The sequence below is a fragment of the Helianthus annuus genome, chromosome 6, assembly GCF_002127325.2.
Source record: "Helianthus annuus cultivar XRQ/B chromosome 6, HanXRQr2.0-SUNRISE, whole genome shotgun sequence".
NCBI lineage: Eukaryota > Viridiplantae > Streptophyta > Magnoliopsida > Asterales > Asteraceae > Helianthus > Helianthus annuus.
This window is the reverse complement of record NC_035438.2, coordinates 109,328,498-109,341,524: the sequence shown is the minus strand read 5'-3', so window position 1 is coordinate 109,341,524 and position 13,027 is coordinate 109,328,498.

Genomic DNA, 13,027 nt, shown 5'->3' with positions numbered 1-13,027 from the left:
TCCAAAACAGTAAACTAACTACAGAGAAAAGGAAAGATCTCACAGTGGGTGCAATATCTTCACACACGATGAAGACTGTAACCTTCTAGGGTTACAAGTCAAACACCAACAACAATGAACAAAACACTGGTTAGTTTGCCCTGAATCCTTCTAGGGTTTCAGAGACCAACACAGTCTTCACACGAATCCCAAGAACAGTGTCAAGATCCACACCGTTTCACTCCCAAGATCAGATGAGAAAAAAACCACAGATCTACAAGAAATAAACAAAGATCAGAACAGATCAATACAAGATCTAACAGCGGAAGACTTAGATCTGTGTAAAAGAGCTTGAAAGCTCTGATACCATGTAAAATTTATACAGATCTAACTAAAACACAACAGAAATACACAAAACACCAGAAATAGTGACAAAATCGGTGACAAAAACTTTATTGATTATCCAACCCAAAAACAACCCAACCAAACCCTAGATCTCAAAAGTATGAGATCCTGAGAATACAAAGTACAGGTTCAACAGATTGAAAAGATCTGTTGAACATAAACTTGAAAATACAGAAAGATACAAGAAATACAAAAGGATATAAACGAAGAGATTAACACAATCTCTTATACAACAACGATCTCAACACAGAGATCTAAACCACAAGCAGATTATCACTCCAGAGGATGATCTTCAACACCAGATGCCGTATACGAATAACACTGAAAGAGAACAAGTGAAAACCCTAGAAAATATCAGTTGCAACTGAACTCTTCTTCTCTCTCTTCCTTTATATAGCTGGCAAGATAAAGACTTTACAACCAACCCTTAGACTTTCCAGAAGTTACAGATAAGCCCCTTGGCCCATAACAACTTAACCAGAAATAAGATGTAACAAACCGACCACATCAAACAGACCCAATAGCCCAAGACCAACAGATAAAATAATCCAATATGTGAGCATATGAAATTACAACCTTTCGAACACTTTGCGTTAGACTTGGGTCGGTGGCCCAAAGAAAAACATCCAAAATTAATTAACCACTTTGGAGGCATACTTTTTATTTATTAACGTCACAAGCAAATCAAAGCAAAATTAATTTTGTTTTCTATTTTATTTACTATAAAATAAACTAATAATATAACCCATGTAGTATGAGATGAGTTAGGCTTTCTCATGGGCAAAAAAAAAAAAAAATACCCAACAGTTAGAACCTTAGGTAGTATTCGTTTTATAGATTGTAATGTAATTGGAATTAGAATTCATGCAGAAATTGAAATTTGAAATGTAATTTAATCGTGTTAGTTTTGCAAAATGAAATGAAATTTGGATAGAATTAGAATGTAGATTCCGATTCCTTATGTTGTTTAATTTCAATTCATTTTCTTGTTGAAACCAACATAATTAGTGAAATCAAAATTCCAATCCCTCAAGATTACATTCCATTGTGTGAAACGAACACTACCTTAGAATTTAATGTCCATGTATTAGTCGAATGTTTCTTTAGCTATTTGAGATGCTTTCATGTCCTCCTTAAAAAAAAATTACATTCGCTAAAGATATCAATAATTCATTACTTCTGTGTTATTTCCGTTATTGTAATTAACACATTTGATACCCCTTAATGTTTGGTGTAGACCAGGCAAACGCGTCGGGTCGGGTCATGGGTCAAAATGGGTTCAGATTGAAGCGGGTTCGGGTCAAAACGGGTCAATTAAAAAAAGGGGTTGTTTTGGTTTGGGTCAAAATGGGTTCGGGTCAAAACGGGTTCGGGTCGGAACAGGTTCGGGTCGGAACAGGTTCGGGTCGGAACGGGTTCGGGTTCGGGTCAGAACGGGTTTCGGGTCGGGTAAAAAAATGTTCTTTTTCTAGAAAATTAATATACATGTGTGTGGGCTGTAATTGTGTTTGGAGTTAATTGCCATTTTAGTCCCTGAGGTTTGGTCACGTTTGCCATTTTCATCCAAAATCACACTTTTCGACCATTTAGCCCCCGACGTTTGGTCATTTTTGCCATTTTCGTCCAAATTGCCTAACCCAGTTACTTTATAGCATCAGAGGGGGTATTTTTGAAATTTCTCAATTAAAAGGGGTAGCTTGTAATTATGTTTTTTTAAATATATATATATATATATATATATATATATACACACACACAGATCCACACTACCTCATCTACTCTCTCTCATCTCTTTCAGCTTCTCTCTCTCATCTCTTTCTGCTTTTCTCGCATCTACTATCACCGCCACCACCTCCGGCCCGGAGATTCAATTAAACGACAAATCAACAACCGCTAGTGCAAGCCCTAACGATTTTCCTAATGCTAATTCACTCGCCTCTAACAAATTTCTTGACAAAATTAGGGTTTTCAGATTCACACAACTAGATAATGATCTCAAATCCTTAACAGAACCAGAGATCCGGTTGCCGCTAAGATCTAAAGAGCTAAGAAGTCTACTACACTGAGAAATCACAACAACATTACCAGTGATATCAGCGTTTCCAGAGATCCGGTTGCCGTTGAGTTTGTGCAGGTGACACCGGTGAAATTGCAGGCGTTGTTTCCGGCTAACCAGTTTAGTAACAGGCTAGGGTTTTGCAGAGTTGATTTGAAGAGAAGAAGCTGTTGAGAATCGGGTGCATCAGCGTTAATGAAGAGTAGAGATTGAAGCAGGGTGAGAGTAAGAAAGATGTTGGTGATGATGGTGTTGAGATGTTGGTGGTGGTGTTTTCTTCGCTGGTGGTGGTGGTGGTGTCGATGACTTGGGGGGTGGAATTGATCATCATGTTGGGGGGGGGGGGGTTGGTGGTGGTGGTGGTAAAAGTTGATGGGTTGTTGTTGTTGAGGTTTTGCAGGTGAAAACATTTGGGATTTTGGGGATTCAAGTGTTTTAGTGAGAGGGTAACTTTGATTAAGGGGTTTTCATGGTGGTGACGGTGGGGGTGGTGGCAGGTGGAAGGTAGGTGGTCTGATGGAGTAGGTTCAAGGTTGTGGTCGGGTGGGGGCGGTGCACACGGTGGTGGTGAGGTGGTTGTTGGTGATGGAGAAGACAGAGAGAATGTAGAGAGAGAGAGAGAGAGAGTTACAGATGATGAAGATGATGATGATGTTATGTTCTTGCAGATGATGAAGATGATGATGATGTTTGAAGATGTATGCATTAGCCACTTTACAATTTACCCCCTTATCATTTTCAAATTTCAAAAATACCCTAAAGTGGGTAAAAAGTAACCTGGTTCGGCATTTGGGTAACTAGGTTAGTCATTTGGATGAAAATGGCAAAAAGTGACAAACGTAGGGGGCTAAATAATATCAAACTGTCATTTTGGACGAAAATGACAAATGTGTCCAAACCTCAGGGACGATTTTGGCAATTAACTCTAAAATTTAACAACTTGATGTAAAAGATAAGCAGTTATTCAACATAAGAGTCAAAAAGCTGCAAAAACTAATTGAATATTTAATTAATATAAAAATTAATAAAAAGATGCAAATTGTATCGTTCCCATATATTGTACCCACAATATATTTACTTGCCACTTTTCTCTTTAGTCTTCTCCTCCCTCTCTCTTTCTCTCTCACACGTAGAAGTTGTGAAGAACCAAAAAGAGTTATGTAAATTTTTGTTGGCGATTGGTTGAAAATATGTGAGAATCGAATTTGTTGGCGATGGCTGACGACGGGATGAAGGCGGTGGCCGACGGTGGTAGACGAAGGCGGTGGTCGACGGCAGTAGACGAAGGCGGTGGGCTGACGACCAAGGCGGTATCTGAAGGAGGCTTACTGTACACTAGCTACACCATGTTTCTCTTTAATCTTCAATATGAATAATGAAGAACTCGTTGTGTTAGCTGCTTGACCCGTTCTGACCCATTATGTTAGATGCCCCAACCCATTCTGACCCACTCTTCTAGATTAAGAATTTGTTAGATATCCACCTTGATCCGTCTTTTACTTTTGCCATACCCAAAGGAACCCGAAGGTTGAAAAAAAGTGATCCAAACCTACCCGTAAATGATGTTTCGGGTTATGTTTGCCAGCCCTAGTTTGGTGTGAGTATTTTTTAGCTTTTTTCTTATGAACACAATAAAAAAAATGTGTATAAATAGAGAGAAGATGAAGGTTTTTATCGGGAGTGAGTTAACGGTAGCAATGATGAATGATTGTAACTTTAGTAGTGCATATCAATTTACTCAGTTAGTATGAAACCTAACATATATAGAAAGAGGGATGACCAATCCTCCTCACCCTGGAAACATAATTAGAGAACAAATTATCCATTTTATTCTTTAATATCACATCCTGTAGAAAACACGCATTTTGCCGTTTGAGTGTGTACTATGTAAGAGAAATCATTATTACATTTTATACAAGTATGACAAAATACAATAATTATATTATTCAAATAAGAATCCGACCTAACTAGTATATGCATCTCACTACACGGGAAGAAGAGAACATATAGTCGATATAAATCAAAGATTTTTGGGGAGTGTTTGGTACTCAGAAATTTAATGGAATTTAAAGGAATTGGAATCTGAATTCCATCTCTTAACATTTTTTGTTCACAAAATTTGATAGAATTGGAATCTCAATTCCAATCTTCATGTGTTTTGTTGACAATGAAATTGGAATTGGAATTCGGCATCAATTCCTTTAAATTCCTTTAACTAAAGGAATTCAAAATCCTTCCTATATGTGAAGCAATTAAAGTAAATTCATTGGAATCTTCAACCGTTTTGACCCACATCATTTCGATCCGAACTGTTTCGACCCGTACCGGTTTCGACCTGAACCGTTTCGAGGCGAACCGTTTCTACCCGTACCATTTCGATCCGAACCGTTCCGACCCGTACCGTTTCGACGCGAACCATTTTGACCCGTACCGTTTCGACCCGAACCGTTTCGAATCGAACAGTTTCGACCCGAATCGTTTCGTCGCGAACAGTTTCGACCGGTACCGTTTCGAATCGAACCTTTTTGACCCGAACCGGGGGTTGTTGGTGACGGGGTGATGGATTCCAATTCATTTGACAACCAAACACAATAAAAATGAAATTGAGATTCTAATTCCAACAATTTCCAATTCTAGTAGGAATGTTTAAATTCCAAATCCAATTCCCTCAAATTCTAATTTCTATACAAATTTCAAAACATTCCGCAAACCAAACACCCCTTAGTTGATTGTCATCATACTTCATAATCAAAGCAGACTGAAATAAAAAAATTGAATTTAATCAGGTAATAAGTTAAAGTGGTTACCTAACTTTTGTTATTTTTAAACTACCAAACGACGACTAACCCAACAACCTTCAAGGGTGTAATCTTGTAAAAATGTTTAGATATAAACTGAGTGTCAAATACGTATATGACATATAAAAACAAACAATAAATATTGTAAAACGTATGAAAAAACTTACCGGTGTCAATATCTTTGCCAAGTCTTCAAATTATGGATAAAATGAATTTTCTTGAACGGAAACATATTAGGGGAAGGGGCGTTCATCACTTACCACTCACTCATCACTCACAACATGCAATCAATTTTCGCCATTGATCGAGCTTTATTCCATCACTAGTGATGATTTTTAGTGAAAATGCCCATCACTCACCACACACTATCAAAATCATTTAAAAAAACAAAACTAAATTGCATGTTCTTCATGCGTGAAAACCTCAACGCGTTATAAAGTCGACGAGTGATAAAAAGGGGTGGCGGCGGTGTTCCCTTGCATTCCATGAGTGATGGAGGTGCCATCACGGGGCGCCCCGTCCCCCCTTATTATTAAAAAGGCCAGAAAAACCTAAACTAGCCTGTCTAAACAAAGAGTAAATTACAAGTTTTGTCCTTTATGTATACATCAAATTGCAGACGCTGTCTTTTGGTCAAAAGTTTACAGGCGGTGTCCTTAACCTTTCATAATCTTGCATGTTTTGTCTTTTAGGCCAAACCTGGTTAGAAATCCCAGTTAAAAATTGACGTAAAATCGTAATTTCCCTCTCAACCCTTTTTATTCCTCATTTATAACCCTCACAAACCAATTCATAGCTTCCTCTTCTTTTCCTCGAGCTTTTTCCTATTCACATCCTTGGGAACCAATTGCCTCTGTTTCAAGTTGCTGTAACCAGCCTTTTCTTTTTCTTTAGGGATTGACAATTAAAGTTACAAGTCAAACGAGTCCACTGCTTCAGTTTACCCCAAATTCTTTCAAAATCCTCTGTACATATCCGCAAATTCAAAGGTAAACGGTTCAATTTCTCATTTTTTTCACAAAATCTTTTGTTAACACGACTGTTAGTTGAAATTCGAGTGCTATTGCTATAACAACCCTAAAGTAAACCGACACCCTCAAAATATTTTCGACACCCTAAAAATATTTAAAATACTCCAATATGTCCTAAAATACCCTCCATACGTGAAAACAGACCCCGAATACCTTTAATATTATTAAAATTAATTAAAAATCAAATTTTTGGGGTTGTCGCGAGCCGCGTAGACCCCTTAGGGATCTTACGCCGGCCGCGAGCGATCATCAACGCGGTGAGACCCTGGGCTGCCACATGGCAGCCACACGTCGAGGCTAGGAAGCTGACCCGGACAAGCTAGACCCTACCCGGTCTACTAGGCGGGCCGCGTAGCCCGTGATCACACCTTACGCGGGCCGTGAGAAACCCGGTTTCAGCCCCTATAAAGCTGGAGCTCGGGCCTTCAGTTTACGTTGCTCAATTCTTCGATCTTTCTCTCAATTTTCACGTAGTATACACTATACTCGGGTATAATAACCCCCTAAATAACGAAGTACTGCTCCGTTGTAAGTATCATAACCCCTGGATACGTATTAGATACTCTGCCCGATTGATCTAGGGTTCCGTAACGGCTGTCGTGGTTCTGCCCGACGTAGTCGTTGGAATGCCGTCTCGGGGAGGGTATTACTTGTTGGATTCTATATGCCCAAGACACATATTAAATTGATGTGGCTAGTACGTTATGATCCAAGTCGAGTCATACCCAAATACAAGCTAGACAAACACTTATAATATTTATTTATGATATGATCAAACAAATAAATATTAACACTTATAATATTTAGAAATTGGTTTTCTAAATAATTGAACTAGACAAACTAATAAATTATATGAATAATTTATTTTGAGAGAATATTTTGTTTTGTTATTTAATGGGTTAAATAACATAATAAAAGTTGTATAAGTCTTATAACATGTGATGTTATAATTTTATAAAAGTTATAAAATTAATCAAGACTTAAATTATTTTATAAAAGAAATTGAATTTTTTTAAATAAACAAGTGGGCCGCCCCCCATATGTCTTCCAAAGACAAATGTTGGTCCAATGACATTACATGCAAATGTCATATCTAGAGGCCTTGTGATTGGTTGTTATGGGTGGCTCTCTCTCTCATAATTCTTATAATAATTTTATATGAAAAATTTGTTGACACACTCATATGATGGATGATCATTTTTCAAGTGTAAGACTTGAAAAATGCTCTCTAAAAATCGGTCCACATAGTATGTCCCAAGAGGGTGTTTCAAGTTTGATATTCAAGTGCATAAAACTCCATGATCTTCTCTACTATTTTCGGCCAAAGTGTTGGTTCCAAGAGGGGATTTTTCAAGTGAGTTGCAAGTGCAAAATCCTAGCTAAAATCACAGTGTTTGTTGGAAGGCATGGGGTATACAAGCTTGAGGTCTTCTACACTTGAAGGCAACCGTTCAAGAAGCATCATCTTCTTCATATCCTTTACTCCTTGGAAGGTAGTATTCTAAACACCCTATGGTTGTGTTTTAATTTTTGATAGCATGCATGTTCGTATATGAATCCGGGGATTGGGATTTACATATAAAATGGGTTTTATATCTTGTAAGTAACATGTTTTAAATAATATTTTCCGCTGCGTTTTTATTTCATAAGGATAAAATACTTTGATAAACATGTGAAAAACCCAACAATGGTATCTAGAGCCGCTTATATGAGTGCATGCTTCAATAGATTAAAATTTTCGGGTTTTGGGTTTGGTTAAAACCATATGGCCGAAATTTTAAGCATGGTTATCCCTTTAGTTTTTCAAGATTATTTTCTAACATGCATAAAGGAATCTTGAAAAATTATTTCATATGGATGATTTGTTTTGTTTGGACAAAAACCCGCTTTTTCGGTTTTTCATTCTTGGCCGAAAAATGTAGGTTGTAAAAGGAAACCATTTTTTGCTTCTTAAATTTTATATATATCTGGATATATATATTTTGGTGTACATAACCTAGCCATGACCTTGTGTGAATATGTTGAATATTTGTCTTTGTGATTTATATTTAATTATTTTATAACACCCTTGTAAAAAGGACGAGATTTAACAATATATTACATGAATTTCATACTAAAATTTGAGTTTACAAAAATTTCATGTTTGAAGACCATACACACTGATAATAAGTACAAAAAACAAGTTTTTAATAACACCTACTAGTTAACTACCAACTAGTTTAAAACATTGATCACATAATTAGCAAATCATTTACATCAAAAACATTGTCTAAACAAGATCGAGTTAACGCGGAAGCATCCAAAATTTTGTGTTCGGTTCTTGAAACATGCTCGATCATCATCCGGAAGGACCCCATTAGTACCTAGAGTCAAAACCACTTAAAAAGTTAGCTATGACATACATACAATACTTATAAACAAATTCTAGGGTTGAATCATCAAAAATAAAATAAAATTCCACTTTTCACCTTGTCGCGTGTCGCGAAGGGTCCTCGCGTGGCGCGGGAGGCCCCGCGTGTCGCGAGAGATCTGCTTACTTCCGTCGCGTGGCGCGGGGGAACACGTTTTCCAGCAGGTCCAATTTCTGTACCTGCATTTTCTGCCAGCTCCAAATTTTCACTATGTTCAACTTCAAATGATTATAACTTTGGATTCGAAGTCCGATTTAACCGATTCTTTTTCCTACGATACCGTAATTTAATTACGGACGCGTTTATCAATATCTTTTGCATAAAAGTATTAATGTATAACAGTTGTTCTATAAGTTGTCCCTTATTTATTTGACCCATTTGTTTACAAGTTCCATAACATGTATTATTTTCTTATAAACTTAAGGTCAATGCACCCGTTTCCACGTTTACCAAGTAAGAGCTTTTGCTCCCCTCACGAGGGTTGCTTGTGCAATAACCATCATGCTTGTTTACAAGAATTTAACCGTGCATTTTCGGAATCATTCGACGAGCGAATGTTCCGAACTATAACCCCTCTACAAGGGCTCATGCTTTTACTACGAATTGGCGTGTCCGTTACACGGCCTATGCTTAATATATGACCAATCACAAGTGATGATTATTAGTTATATGTTTGTAACCCAACTTGTTTGACCCGTTTGGATGCCGAATGGGTGTCACCATTACAAGACACATCCAAACTCTATTTCTGGCACATGTTTCGACCCGTTTTACTTGCCTAAGGCACTTTGTCACTCCCGTGACTTAACGGGTTTTCCTTGTTTACCAAATTCAATATAACAATATAAGACTAACAATCAAACATAATGTAGCGAAAGTATAAGTCGCGTACCTTTAGAGCACACCTTTCCCACGCGTATTCCCTCCGGCTTGTCAGCTTGACGGTCCGGACTCTTTGCCTAGAGAGTTCAATTTACAATTGCTTTAGAACTCTTTACATGATTATTAACAATAATCAAATCTGCGTTTTCATCCTATTTTTAACATTTAAATCCCCACTTAGGCATTTCAACGAACACCTAGCGGGTCAGATTTTTACATAATCATTACCAAGTTCATGACTTGTAATTATCATCTAATTTCACTTCAATTAGTCAATTCTACTCATGTCTTAACATCAATAATTCTGAAATTACTTCTAAAATTCAGATTGTGCTAGAACAAGAGTTATAATTCTAATATTTATCAAGTTTCTTCAAGCTCATCAATCACCTACAATGGTGATTATGAAACCCTACAAGTATCATGCAAGATTTTGTCAAGAAATCATCTAGGGTTTGTTCCTAAACCTCATATTACTTCTAATTTCACCCATGCATCAAGTAATCAAGCTGAATTTTCGTTTTTCACATTTAACCTAGAATTTAAGATGCAACAAAATACCACAATTTTGGATACCTTTTGATCCCTGCAACGAGGTGATCACTAGTTCATGTTTGAAACTTGATTTAGAGCAGATTAGAGGCTTCAATTTGTGAATTTTGTGAGGATTTTTAGGGTTTGAAGGAAACCCCTGGTCGCCCTCTTCTTCTGATCGATCCCAGCACAGCCAGATGTGTGTGTTTGGTGAGTTATTTCCCTATTTGATCATTTAAGTTTTATTTTTTATTAATTTGGTCCCTCAACTTTTGTTTAACTTATAGTTTGGTTGTTTAACCCTATTATAAGTTACTTTAAGACTTGTAGTTAACTAGGTTATAAATTCCTAGTTAGTTAATTCTTGTTTATTTTATACTTTATAATTTTAATGTAAAGTTTTATATTTTCGGGGTGTTACAAGTCCACCCCCCTTAAAAAGGGTTTCGTCCCCGAAACTGAATTACGTACCAAATAATGTAGGGTAGAGCCGTTGCATCTCCTCTTCGGATTCCCATGTGGTATCCGAACCCTTATTGTGTTCCCATTTAACCTTTACGTGATTGATCTCTTTATTCCTTAAGGTTTTCACCTTGCGATCCAAAATCGCAATGGGCTTCACCACATAGTTTAGTCTATCATCCACCTCGATGTCATCGTAGTGGATATAGGTTGCTTCATCCGCTAAACATTTCCGAAGATGTGACACCTGAAATGTGCTATGAATTCTGCTTAATTCTTCCAGTAGTTCAAGGCGGTATGTTACTTCCCTACTCGTTCGACAATTGTAAACGGCCCAATAAATATCGGGCTTAATTTTCCTCTCTTTCTAATCCCGATTACCCCCTTCCATGGAGATACCTTAAGCATGACTTTGTTGCCAAACCTGAAACTCGATTGGTCTCCTTCATTTGTCCGCATACGACTTTTGTCTATCTTGAGCCGCTTTCAAGTGTGCCCGGACCACATCAATCTTTTCATTAGTGGATCGAACTATATCTTGGCGGGCGAGTTCACGTGGACCCACTTCACCCCAACACACCGGGGTCCGGCATTTCCTACCATAAAGCATTCCGTACGGTGCCATCCCATTACTAGCGTGGTAGTTGTTATTATATGAAAACTCGACTAATGGTAGATAGACATCCCAACTGCCTCCAAAGTCGATTATACATTCCCGCAACATATCTTCCAAGGTTTGTATCGTTCTTTCACTTTGTCCATCCGTCTGAGGATGGTACGCAGTGCTAATGAACAACTTTGTTCCCATTTGCTCTTGGAAATCTCGCCAAAAATTTGAGGTGAACCGGGTATCCCTATCGGACACGATGGATACCGGTAATCCGTGGCGTGCCACTATCTCATTAGTGTAAACCTCCGACATCTTTTCTGACGTATAAGTCTCACGAATCGGAATGAAGTGAGCACTTTTCGTCAATCTATCCACAACTACCCATATGGCATCAAAACCGCGGCTGGTCTTGGGCAGTTTGGTCAGTAAGTCCATTGTGATTTGTTCCCATTTCCAGATTGGGATATCCAACGGTTGCAGTTTACCATACGGCTTTTGGTGTTCTGCTTTGACTTGCAAACAGGTCAAACACTTCTCCACATATTTCACAGCATCTCTTTTCATTCCGGACCACCAATAGTTTTGTTTCAAGTCGTTATACATCTGGGTCGCTCCCGAATGAATGGAATAACTGGATTTGTGAGCTTCATCGAGTAGAAGCTTTTAACTCCACATGTGTTAGGAACCCAAATTCTATTGAAACGTGTTTTCAAACCGTGATTGCCTTCTTCAAGATCTTTAAATTGGCCGATAATTCTTTCCTTTTTCCAGTTTTCTACCTTCACTACTTCAACTTGTGCTTCTCGGATCCGTTCTAGTAGGCCCGAGGTCATAATATGCTGCATTGATTGTACTCGTATCAGGGCATAATCTGTCTTTCGGCTTAACGCATCTGCCACTACATTGGCCTTCCCGGGGTGGTAGTGTATTTCACAATCATAACCCTTGACCGTTTCCAACCACCGCCTTTGCCTCATGCTTAATTCCTTCTGATCAAAGAAATATTTCAAACTTTTATGGTCAGTAAAGATTGTACATTTTACCCCATACAAGTAATGTCTCCATATTTTTAAGACAAATACTACTGCTACCAGCTCCAAGTCGTGAGTCGGGTATTTCTTTTCATGGATCTTCAATTGCCTCGAGGCATAGGTGATGACCTTGCCTCGTTGCATTAATACACATCCGAGCCCCGAATGCGACGCATCCGAGTAAACCACCATATCGTCAACTCCTTCCGGTAATGTTAACACCGGAGCGTGAGTTAACTTTTCTTTGAGCGTTTGGAAGGCTTCCTTCTGTTCGATGCCCCATACGAACTTTTCCTCCTTGCGAGTCAATTTGGTCAATGGTAAAGCAATTTTGGAGAAATCTTGTATGAATCTCCGATAATATCCCGCGAGCCCTAAAAAGCTTCGGATTTCCGAGGAATTCCTTGGAGTGTTCCATTTTGACACGGCTTCTACTTTTGACGGATCCACTAGTAACCCGTCGGCACTAATGATATGCCCAAGAAACTGTACCTCTCGTAGCCAGAAGGCGCACTTCGAGAATTTTGCATACAACTGTAACACCTCGAATTTTTGTGTCCAATGATGTGTTAACACGTGTCATTTGTTTACACGTGGCATCTATAATAAATAAAAGACTAATTTTGACAAACCTTGAAAGTATATAAATTCGAGGGTTATAAATGTCAACAAGGGTAAATATACTGTATAGTAACCCTAAATAAATGCTTGTACCTTCAAACGAATAAATCATAAATCATACGGAAGCGAAACGCGGAAGAAAGTGAGAAATTACGAGCTACAGGGGTTAACTGTGTCAACATGTTTAATATTACCTCTGAGTGACCC